The following is a 13,142-nucleotide window of genomic DNA, read 5'->3' as shown; positions in this document are numbered from 1 at the left end:
ATTTATTTTTATTTTTATTTTATTTTTTATAGATTTTATCTATTGTAAGTTGCTTTGAATGAAAGCGTCCGTCTGCCAAATGATTATGTAAATATTAAGGTGGAACAGTTAAACTTTTTCACAGTTCGGCTTGTTTCACGGTTTTAGAGTCACGGTTTCGGTACCGTTGTATATGCTATGTTTATGGAAAAACTATACTTTCAAAAAATATATATATTATCATATTATTAAGAATATTCTAACTACAAGCAACAGCACAAATAAATACAATAGAGTAAAGATACAAATAAAACAAACTGACTTTCAGGGGTTTTTTAAGTAGATCATGCATTAGTTTTTAGGTACAGAAATTAAAGTAATCAAATGTAAAACAGTATTGCATTTTGGACTATAAATTAAAGATTATCCTTATTTAAAGTTAAAAAAGCTTTTTTAATCAAGAGCAGTGAGTGATTTCTTTGTTGTTGCTGTTCGATTAATATAAAGACTGTCACTTTAAAAGAATGCACTGATACAGTGTTCGTATTAGTATTGAACAAGAGTCAATGATTTGTCCAGGTTTTTTTTTTTTTCATCATTGTTGTAAAGTCTGGGAATCCAGAATGCGCTTCCATCAGCAGAAACATATATTATCTGAACCCTGTTTGTTTTACGTGTTATTTATTAAAACCATATTACAGATGCTTAGTCAGATTTAAGTTGAACAGCGGTCTCAGCGCTCTATACCCACTTGGTCTCAGCGCATGCCGAACCGTGTGTGGTGAACTGAACGGTTCGGGTTTTTCAATGAATCGTCCCATCCCTAGTAAATATAAATGTAAATGTTAATTATAGGACCTAAAAACTCTGCTTGTAATAACCTGGAACACTGTCTAAGACTGGTTGCTCTGTCAATACTTCGTCATCAGTTAGGAACCTAGGTGTGCTATTTGATCGCAATCTTTCCTTAGAAAGCCACGTTTCTAGCATTTGCAAAACTGCATTTTTCCATCTCAAAAATATATCTAAATTACGGCCTATGCTCTCAATGTCAAATGCAGAAATGTTAATCCATGCATTTATGACCTCAAGGTTAGATTATTGTAATGCTTTATTGGGTGGTTGTTCTGCACGCTTAGTAAACAAACTACAGCTAGTCCAAAATGCAGCAGCAAGAGTTCTTACTAGAACCAGGAAGTATGACCATATTAGCCCTGTTCTGTCAACACTGCACTGGCTCCCTATCAAGCATCGCATAGATTTTAAAATATTGCTTATTACTTATAAAGCCCTGAATGGTTTAGCACCTCAGTATTTGAATGAGCTCCTTTTACATTATAATCCTCTACGTCCGCTACGTTCTCAAAACTCAGGCAATTTGATAATACCTAGAATATCAAAATCAACTGCAGGCGGCAGATCCTTTTCCTATTTGGCGCCCAAACTCTGGAATAACCTACCTAACATTGTTCGGGAGGCAGACACACTCTTGCAGTTTAAATCTAGATTAAAGACCCATCTCTTTAACCTGGCATACACATAACATACTAATATGCTTTTATTATCCAAATCCGTTAAAGGATTTTTAGGCTGCATTAATTAGGTAAACCGGAACCGGAAACACTTCCCATAACACCCTATGTACTTGCTACATCATTAGAAGAATGGCATCTACGCTAATATTTGTCTGTTTCTCTCTTGTTCCGAGGTCACCGTGGCCACCAGATCCAGTCTGTATCCAGATCAGAGGGTCACTGCAGTCACCCGGATCCAGTACGTATCCAGACCAGATGCTGGATCAGCACCTAGAAAGGACCTCTACATCCCTGAAAGACAGTGGAGACCTGGACAACTAGAGCCCCAGATACAGATCCCCTGTAAAGACCTTGTCTCAGAGGAGCACCAGGACAAGACCACAGGAAACAGATGATTCTTCTGCACAATCTGACTTTTCTGCAGCCTGGAATTGAACTGCTGGTTTCGTGTGGTCAGAGGAGAACTGGCCCCCCAACTGAGCCTGGTTTCTCCCAAGGTTTTTTTCTCCATTCTGTCACCGATGGAGTTTCGGTTCCTTGCCGCTGTCGCCTCTGGCTTGCTTAGTTGGGGACACTTCATCTACAGCGATATCGTTGACTTGATTGCAAATAAATGCACAGACAATATTTAACTGAACAGAGATGACATAACTGAATCCAATGATGAACTGCCTTTAACTATCATTTTTGCATTATTGACACTGTTTTCCTAATGAATGTTGTTCAGTTGCTTTGACGCAATGTATTTTGTTTAAAGCGCTATATAAATAAAGGTGACTTTGACTGACTAAATCACACCGACCTGCTCCCTTACTGGCGAACATGGCTGGGATTTTGCAGCAACTTGCTGCGTCTGTGGCCAGGGCTTTTCTCCTTTTTACATGTTCCCTCTCTGCTCCCTCTTTGCATTTACGGCTGCATTTTTTGCGTGATTTTCTAAGATAAAGCCTGCCTCTGGATATAGCCAATTAGGCAGTGCTTCGCTGATGTTTGGTCATGTGGTGGTGTCATTTTCACTTCGCGATCAACTGATTCGTAGATTCATAAAACCGTCAATTAATTAGCAGTTGCATACCAGCCTATTGCACGTCAGCCTGATCGACTGCACAGCGGCAGTCGGCAGGCCAGAATGACTGCCAGGCCACCGGGAAATGTCACGGTGCTCCCGATGGACAGTCCGCCCCTTTGCTTTCCCTTTTGAGGGAACACAAACTGCATCCTCAAGCAGTCACTATAGTGTTTCAACCACATGTCTAAACACCACAATAGCAAGCTGTATGGGATCCCCCTGTCTCTCTCATACTGAAGTGTGAGATTGAGTGTGAGTTTTTTTCTCAATCTGGGAGTCAAGAACTCCACTCCTGGAGCCCCTTGTGTAGAGCATAGGCCTCCTCCCTGCCACCCTGTTAGGCTGCCTTTTTGGTTGAGTTTCGCATTGCTCCCCTCACTGTGGGAGGGTTACCTATGTGCCTGCAGCTCCCGGATTGAGCATGCGAGTTCCCCTCTCGATTTGAGAATCAAGTACTCCACTCTTAGAGCTCCATATACAGCCAATTATGCCCTTATGGTTCCGCTTCCATGCTCCCCTCACTGCCTTCTGCTCCCAGAGTAAGTTTGTAAGTTTCCCTCTCAATCTGAGAGTCAAGGACTCTGCTTCCAGGGTTCCAAGTGCAGTCATACCAGGTTGTTAGGTCATCTTTTGCCTCTTTGGTAAGCTGCTCTTATGGTTGAGCTTGTGGGGATGGTCATCTATGAGCCTACTGTTCCCAGATGGAGCATGTGAGTTCTTCTCTCAATCTGAAAGCTATAAACTCTCCTCCCGGAGCTCCATATGTAGTCAAGGCTGCCCTGATGTGCTTGGCAGTGCTCCCCTTACTGGGGGGTTGGTCACCTAAGAGTCTGCCGCTCCCAGAGCTCTGTGCGCAGTCATACCAGGTTGTAAGACCACCTTTTTCCTCCCTGTTAGGCTGATCTTATGGTTGACCTTGGCAGTGCTTCCCTCACTCTAGAGTAGGGGTCGCCAACTGGCAGACTCTAGTCCGAATCCAGACTGCGAAGCCTTTTGGCATTATGAAACAAAAAACTTCAAATGCTGTTTTCTAATCAAATCTAATTTATATCAAGCACATCAAAGTCAGCTCAGTAGAGCCTTTTGGGTCCTATGGCACCAAGGGTTGCACCTAAAGTTAAATGTTGCTACAGTCAGACATGTGGCTTTGTGTGCAGTGAAGAGGGCAGAAAGCAGACAGATGAAACTTTCACTGAGTGAAAAAATAATGAAATTCTCAAAAATTAGGAAATTTGACAAGTCCTTAAAAGTCTTAAATTTAGTTGTCAAATTTACAGCCATAAAAAGTCTTATGACTTCTTAAAGGAGTTCTTAAATTTGAGGACAGAAAAACAAGAAATGCAATACGGCTTAGTGTGACGATTAAACTTCAAAAGGCTATGATTTCACTGAATAAATATGAGGGCTACAGTCAATATTTCTGTTGTTCCAAAAGTACCTTCTTAAAAACAATTTATTAAAACAGTAGACGAAACTGAAAAAGCGTAGCGCCAGACACAAATACAATTCAAACGATACATACGTACACTTCTGGCAGTGCGTATAAATCCAAAAATCTCTCTAAAAATAAAAAATAAACATGGGTTCTAAATTCTCTCCAGATTATACATGCCTGTTCATGGGTAAAATACATCTGGACTGGCAACCCTTTCATAAATAATATCATCATTTGGAGGAAATGTGGACAATGTTTTTCAGTATTTTCAGAGGTTCCAGAAATATTTTCGATGAGTTTTTAATCAATATGTTGGAGTCTATCAGATTTAATGTGGAAATAGATACCCATTAAGGATGTGATTGAAAACATGGTTACACTTAAGAGTGATCCAATGGGCAAAAGTATTTTTGTAGATCTACCACTTTAATTCCATCTACTTCTATCTACTCCAGTTGAACACTTAAATAGCTTAGGATATTGTTTTCTTTCTCTCCCTGTCTTAGGTGTGGGGCATGTTTTTCCTTTCAAAGTAGTGTAACGGATCGTACATATAAGATCAAACAATTTGAGACATGTGTTGTGACTAATGTAATACAGGCTATTTGTTTTCTTGTCCGTGTGATAAACACTATGTAGACAAGACTAACAGACAAATTAGGCCGCTAGGATGCTTTTGAGCCTTATCAGAGGAAAAGATAGTTTTAATGATGTCCCACTGAATGTCCCACTCGATTCTGGATTTAAATTTTGTAGTGATTGAGCACATAACACAGTCATGTAGAGGTGGCAATTGTCAGGATTAGGGACCTGTTTGTGTGTGTGTTTTGCTCCCTGTGACCCAGCTTCTCATTCAGGTTGATTGTTAATTTGTTTCCAGGTGTGTCTCCTTACTTTCTTGTTATCCTGTTTGTAAAAGCCTCAGTCCATTCAGTTAGTGTTTGTCGGGTCTTCTCGTTGTGTTCCTGCCATTTCCATTGTGGATTATCCCCTGCGTTTCCTGGATTAAATACTATTGTTTGTACTCCACGTTTCTCTCTCATTCCTCCCAGCACAGATCATGACAGAAGACCCAACCGAAACAGTAACCTCTGTGTCTACCCTCTGTTTTTATTTTTCGTATTTTCTCTCAGTGTTTTTGTTTCCATTGTGTTTCCCTAATGGATCCCCTCCTTCACCCCGAATTCATCCTCCTCCTGCTGAAGCAGGGGAAAAATCGCTTAAGGGTCAAACCAGACTGTTTCTGGCTATTGCTAATCTCACCAACTACCCGGACGAGTGCCGTCATCTAAAGATTACCCTTGAGCAGAATTCACTGCCTTTGTGGAGTGGACACTGGCACAGTGCCACTCCCAACCCAGAGGCCAGCCCACCATCTCCCTAATTTACAGAGCACATGCACGAGCCCACCGTGACCAACGAGCCATTGCCACATGAGCGACATTGCTGAGGATTGCTACGGAGCCAGAGCCCAACGCCTGCCATGATGGACAAAGCCATGGATGGTGTGATTGTGGAGAGGAGCTCCGCCCCCTGCACTGCGGCTGATGGGAGTATGGCACGCTGGAAGTGCCAAAATGAAGAGGAGAGAGCTCCAGCCCCCAAATCCAGTCCAGAGTGCCCTCCAGTCCCTGATCCTAGAAAGTACCCTCCAGTGCCCACTCCTAGAAAAGCGCCCTAAGTGTCCGCTCCTCCAGACAATCCTGTTCCCGTGTTCAGCCTAGAGATGGCTCTTGATTCAGAGTTTAGCCCCGAATGCCTGGAGGCTCATGAATGACCGCCCTTCCACCCACTACTGCCTGCTCCTCTGCTGTCGTCTGTGGCTAGAGTTTCCCTTGACTCTGCCTCCAGCCTTCAAGGCCTGGACTCCTTCTCGGCTCATTGACCTGTCGGTTTCACCATGGCTCCTAACTCCCTCCTCTCTGCTGTGGCCCAGCAGTTCACTATCTCCACCGGGCTCCCTCTTTCCTCCATCCTGCACATCCTGGGACTCCACTCCTCTGACTCTCCGTCTCCACCTTGGGCTCCTCCACCACCTGCTCTGCCACCGTAATGGTTTAACCGCCGCCATGCAAAGCCCGTCCTCCACGCCGCTTGCGGACATCATCGCCTCCCTCGCGGTCCTGCACCGCGAACAACACCAGGCCCTGCTGGACTTGAGGACCGACCAGGAGAGGCGCTTCCAAGCCATCGTCGAGGCCCAGCAGGAGGACCACGAGAGGTTCCAGAGCTGGATCGATCGGAAGGTTCGTGCCGAGGCCGGCGGGCCGCCCGCCGTGCTCATGCATCTGCCAATGCATAAGATGGGGCCCCAGGACTATCCGGAGGCGTTCCTGGAGCTGTTCCAGAAGTCGGCGGAGGCGTGCGGGTGGCCCCGCAAGCAGTGGCCAGTGCGCCTCATCCCCCTGCTCTCCAGCGAAGCCCAGGTGGCCGCGCAACAACTTCCGGTGGCGAACCTCCTGGTCTTCGACGACCTGAAGAGGGCCATCATCCAGCGGGTCGGCCGGTCACCCGAGCAACATCGCCAGCGCTTCCGGTCCCTGGAATGAGGCGAAGCCGGTCGGCCCTTCGTGATGGCCCAACAGCTCCGGGACTCCTGCCGCAAGTGGCTACTGGCCGAGGGAGGTGACGTGGAGCATGTCATTGACCTGGTGGTGCTGGAGCAGTTCATCGCTCGGCTACCCAAGAAGAGGGCCGAGTGGGTCCAGTGCCACCGCCGCACGTTGCTGGACTCGGCCATCCATCTGGCGGAGGACCACATGGTGGCGTGCCCAGGGGTCGGCGAACCCCTACCCTCTAACTCTCTCTCTCCCTCTCTTCCCCCCTTCTCTCTCTCGCCCTGTCCCTCTCCCTAGGTCCCGGCTCTCTCCACGCCAATCGTTCAGCCCACTCCCCGCGTCACTGGGGCAGGGGGAAGGTCTGGGCTGGCCTGCTGGCATTGCGGGGATCCGGACCATTTTGTGGACAGGTGTCCAATGATGGACGTGGGGACAATGATCCGGATCCCGGACGCCCCGCAGGTCACCTCCGGTCAGGCCGGCGAATACCAAATACCCGTGAGTATCAAGGGGGGTATTTATCCGGCCTTGGTGGATTCAGGATGTAACCGAACCTCGATCCATCAAATGGGATCTTTGGGATCTATTGGGGTCGTTATGAGCGGATGCCTCTTGGGGAAATAAGGCAAGGGTCGGGGGCGCGCGGGTGCAGGTGGGAGAAACTGAGCCGGGACCGCCGAGTCCTGCTTCAGGGGAAACGCGTGGAATTGAGAGGTGGGGTCTCTCGGAGCGTGATGATTTTCCCCTGGAGCAGTCTCGAGACGAGTCATTGAAACATGCGTTCCAGCAGGTCCGTACCAGCAGGTGCGCTCACCTACCCCTATTTTGCCATTTTAAAAGACCGGTTGTATTTAGTGAGCCAAGACGCTCAGACAAAAGACAATACAACCCAGTTGTTAGTTCCAAGGAGCCGCAGGGAAATGCTTTTCCAGGCGGCTCATTCTAATCCAATGGCGGGCCACTTGGGTCAGGCTGCCACTCTAAGTCGCCTCATGACCCGATTTTTTTGGCCAGGCATTCATGAGAATGTGCGCAGGTGGTGCGCGTCTTGTCCTGAATGCCAGTTGGTAAACCCTCCGGCCACCCCAAAAGCACCTTTGCGCCCCCTTTCGTTAATGCAGGTCCCTTTCGAGAGAATTGGTATGGACCTCATCGGGCCATTAGAGCGATCGGCACGGGACATCGCTTTGCATTAGTCATAGTCGATTATGCAACACGCTATCCTGAAGCAGTGGCCCTCCGCAGCATTTCTGCTAAGAGTGTTGTGGACGCCCTGTTTTTCGTTCTGCTAAGAGTGTTGTGGACGCCCTGTTTAGGTCCCACAAGCCTCCATGGGGTTTTCCCCCTTCGAGCTTCTCTACGGACGACAGCCCCGCGACGTGCTGGATGTCCTGAGGGAAACTTGGGAGGAGGGACCGTCTAAAAAGCAAAATTGAAATTCAATATGTCCTGGACTTGAGAACAAAACTCCACACTTTGGGGCGGCTGTCAAGGGAGAATTTGTTACGGTCGGATAGGAATGGGGCCCGTCAGATATACCACCTCAATCTCCTTAAAAAGTGGAAGGAGGTGGAGCCAGTGAATTTGCCGACGTGTTCTCGCCCCTACCCGGCCGTATAAACCTAATTCAGCACCATATCGAGACAGAGCCGGGCGTGGTATTTCGCAGCCGGCCGTATCGCTTGCCTGAGCATAAGAAAAAGGTAGTTCAGGCTGAATTAGGCACAATGCTTGAAATGGGAGTAATAGAAGAGTCCAACAGTAACTGGGCGAACCCGATAGTTTTGGTTCCAAAGCCGGACGGCTCGGTACGTTTCTGTGTGGACTACCGCAAGGTGAATGCTGTGTCGAAATTCGATGCGTATCCAATGCTGCGGGTTGACGAGTTACTTGATCGGCTCGACACGGCTCGCTTTTATTCGACGTTGGACCTAACAAAGGGATATTGGCAGATCCCCTTGTCTCCATTATCCAAAGAAAAAACAGCTTTCACAACGCCGTTTGGTTTACACCAATTCGTTACCCTTCCGTTCGGGCTGTTCGGGGCTCGGGCCACCTTCCAGCGGCTCATGGACAAGATCCTGCAACCCCATGCTGTCTATGCCTATTGCAGCATTTGAGGGCGGTCTTGAAGTCACTGAGGGGAGCTGGACTCACGGCCAACCCGAAGAAGTGTGCGGTTGGGCGGGTGGAAGTAAGGTATCTGGGCTTCCACTTGGGACATGGACAGGTGCGTCCCCAAATTGATAAGACAGCCGCATCTGCGACCTGTCCGCGTCCCAAGACCAAAAAGGAGGTAAGACAGTTCTTGGGTCTGGCGGGATATTATAGACGGTTTGTGCCTAATTATTCGGACCTCACCAGCCCCTTGACTGATCTTACTAAAAAGGAGGCGCCTGATACAGTCCAGTGGACGGAGCCGTGTCAGCAGGCCTTTACCCAAGTGAAGGCTGCCCTATGTGGCGGGCCGTTGTTACACGCTCCTAATTTTTCTCTCCCTTTTCTGTTGCAGACAGACGCATCGGACAGGGGGCTGGGTGCCGTCCTGTCTCAGGAGATGGAGGGAGAGGAACGGCCGGTGCTGTACATTAGTCGTATGCTCTCTAAGAGAGAGACTAATAGAGAAGTACAGCACCATTGAAAAAGAGTGCCTGGCCATCAGGTGGGCCGTCCTCCCCCTCCGCTACTATCTCCTGGGACGGGAATTCACCCTCTGTTCGGACCACGCCCCCCTGCAATGGCTCCACCGCATGTAGGCTACCAACGGGCAGATCACTCGGTGGTATACAGCCTTTTAAGTTCAGGGTGATCCACAGGCCGGGTGTACAGATGGCTGTGGCTGACTTCCTCTCTAGAAATTGCGGGGGGGGGGGGGGGGGGTCTGAGTCTGGCGGTGGGGGTATGTGGAGGCGGAGGGTGGTTTAGCGAAGTCTGCAGCGGGAGAGAGAATTGGGAGACGAACGGTGAGTGAGCGGGCTGAACGGAAATAATCAACACCTGTCTCTTGTTTCAGTAATTGGCGTGTAGAGATTATTTAATGCCAGGAGAAGCAGGTGTAGAGAGAGAGAGAGAGCAACTGCTGACTCGCTGTGATCTGAAGCTGCGCATACCGGAGTGCCGTCCGAGTTTCCTGTAGACCTTTTTGTTTATTTTATGATTGGTATTATTAAAACTGTCAGCAGTAAAGTCGACCCCTCGTCCTCTTCCTTTCATTCTCTGAACTCTATTACATTGACAATTCCAATTCGGCAAGGAGATTATCAAATTTGGGGCAAGTAATCAAGATTGATGGTCAAAGAGATGCACATCATGGCCATCACATGTAAATCCATGATAGTAATCATGATCACAAGCTCTTTGGACTGACTTCCCCCCACCTAAAAGAAAATAACCAGACTGAAATTCTTTTAAGGGGACCTTTTAATCTGGTCTCCACAGATCGTCCATATGTCAAATAATGGCACAGAAACTGTCTTTTACAGATGTAGATGCACCAAAATGAACTTAGAAAGACTTATAAACGAATATCAGTCCATTGCTTAATTCCATATCATATATGTAACCCACACATTTGACTATCATGTTTCTAATCACTTATTGTGTATGTCTTTTTAGTAACTATTGAATAGCTTAAGGATTCATATTCATGTTTAGTATGTGTGTGTTTGAATCTTCTTGCTTGAAACATTTCTGACAATGAAGTATTTGTCAAATGCACTATAGTATTATTGTTATAGGAATCATGTACAAAATTATACACCGCAAGGAAAATTCAGACCATGTGATTGATAAGATAACATATGATTTATGAACGGGCAGGAGAAACATCGCAACACCTCTAGCAAAGACAATATCTAACTGGTCAAGACACATTTGAGGTGTGTCCGAAAGGCCAGTTGAAATACTCAGGACACCATCAAATTTTGCTCTTAGCTTTTGCTTTTAGTTTTAGCTCTTAGCTTTTGCTCTTAGCTAGGCTTTTTGTCATTACATTTTGCATTCTTTGAGTGCTGTTCCAGCGTGCTTTGGCCTGAATAATAATAACTTTAACCTTTGCCTGCCCTCTCTGATCCAAATGTCCATCTAATCTTCAGCGGTGTTCCCTCCACCCACAGACATGCGCTAACTTTGGCACTCCTTCCACTACAAACACCAAGCTCAAAGACTGGCCAAACAGGGCCTTGCTCACTTTAGGCTTCCACAAAACACTAAAACAATTTCTGGGAGGCTCTCCTGAGCTCTATTTATAGACCGAACCAACAATACACACAACTGAGTGAGGGATGGAGGAATGTGAATCCCCACTGGGCCTACAGATTATCCATAAAAGTTGTAAAGTTCAATTTCAAAAAGACAGATTGGTAAATCTCTTATTCTAACCAGGGTTTCTCCTCATGTGTCCCTGCTTGATCCACAATGGAAGCCTATGTGATTTAAAGAGAGAACATCGCTGAGTATGTAGCCGTCATGATTTTCTGAAGTTCCTTTTCAGGAGCACCACAGCATGTCCCACACAGGGTTTCACCAGGTGCACTCGTATTTTTATATTTATATACATATTTTCCAAGCTACAACATTTCAGTTTATCTAATGTCCTGAGGCAGTGCTTAGTTGCAGTTTCATTTGTGCTCTTTATAGTACAGAGATTTATTACTTGCAATGTTTTTAAATGCTGATTACTGGATATTAAACAGCTGGAGGACACCAAATGGCAATGTATCTTGATGAAAGAAATCCATACACAGATGACTTCAGTGAATCAAAATAAGAAATTGTCAACTAGGCATGAAAATGAATTCACTACTAAACAATATATCAAATATTTCATAAGAAGAGCCCTGAGCACACACCTTCTCTGACATATGTGGCTGTCTGCTTGAGTGATGAATGTGAACATGCACTATTGTGTTGGATTGAAGAACAGGTCCTGTGTGTACTCACGGCTAAGCCGATGAGCACATGAACAACGTATACATGCATCCAGTAAACAAACCGCTCAAACACCATCAAGGGTGACTGAGCTATGACAAGCACAACTGACACTTGTCATGCATCCCCTCCCAACTTCATCAATGCTCTCAGCGAGTTTCAGTCTGTCTACCCTCAAAGCTCAAGGTTTAGCATTGACACAACACCATACTGGAAGATTTCCCTATACTGAACATCTTCATTTACACTTAAAAACGTATTAAAACAAATCTTAGACAACACATCTGTTTCCTATGGAAGCCTGTGTCTGCCACTAAAAAATATATATATTAAAAAAGGCAATTGCAACTTTTTATGTCAGTTTATATCTTGCGATTTTGCATCGCAAGAATTGCAAGATATGAACTCACAATTGTGAGAAGAAAGAAAGTCAAAATAGCAAGACAAACTCACAATTGCGTGTTATAAAGTCAGAATTGCAAGACATGAACACGCAACTCTGAACAAAAAATTCAAAATTACCTTGCTTTATTTTTATATTCAGTGGCGGAAACAGGATTTTTTTCAATAAATTCCTGTGCCTCAAAGTAATTTTTTTTTTTTTTTTATTAACAGTGATAAGCATCACAATCACAAGATTTCACATTATTTGAGATCAAAAGTCATTTTCAGCAAAGCCCCAATTGGATATGTAAAGTCACATTATCAGTTATAATCTCTCAATTGTGTGAAATTTTGTTACAATGGTAAGATATATTATAATATTGTAATATCGAAAAAAGACAAGATTTGAAATTGACAGTTTTCAAATAAAATACTAAAATACTAACTGTTTCATGTAAAATAAATGAATGATAATAATTTCTTTTACAAAGGAACTATGTAGTACAAAACATGTTTTGTAATATATGCCTACTACAGTTACTGTCAGGATGGGTGACTCCTCCCCTGATCTTCAATTGTTTGTTTATGTACATTTGTGTCAAGCCCTCAAAGCATTGTAAGAACATGCTGTACCCAACTGGAGGTTGTAAATGTCATAAAGAGAGTGAGGGTAGAAAACAAAGCTGTTTGAAGCCACATCTAGCTGAACAAGCTCTCTGAAACCAAAACAAATTGAGCAACACAACAGTGGCACACACGGGCATTTTTTTCTTCCCCCCCCCCTTTTTTTTTTTTACTATAAAACTACAATAAAACCCATCTATTTTCTTCACCACACATGATTATTCTATTTATGGTGTAAAATCAAGATATTTTTTTTTCTTCAAAGATTCACATAAAAAGTGGGAGACACATAAGCTCAGCTAATCAGTTATAAGTATACAATATACTTATCATCACGTGCACGTCTGGGGCTCTTTAAGTTATAATACTGGCAATGAAACTTTCCATCAGCATGAACCATCAGGCTTATACCAAGTTATCCCAAAAAGTTATTTAGCTAATTCTCAAGAGCAGGGTACAAGGAACATGGTTTCAGATGTTAAAGTCAGTTAAAATTCATTCACAAGTGGCTTGTTTTACATTCACATCTTAAAACAAATAAATAATAATAAATAAATTTAAAAAACCTGCTTTTTCTATGACTCTTACTAAGACAAACCGGCGGAAACATTTCACAGACTCCAAAATGC

Source organism: Carassius carassius, chromosome 12 (genome assembly GCF_963082965.1).
Source record: "Carassius carassius chromosome 12, fCarCar2.1, whole genome shotgun sequence".
NCBI classification, from domain to species: domain Eukaryota; kingdom Metazoa; phylum Chordata; class Actinopteri; order Cypriniformes; family Cyprinidae; genus Carassius; species Carassius carassius.
The sequence above is the reverse complement of the archived record's forward strand: the minus strand, read 5'-3'. Positions refer to the sequence as shown.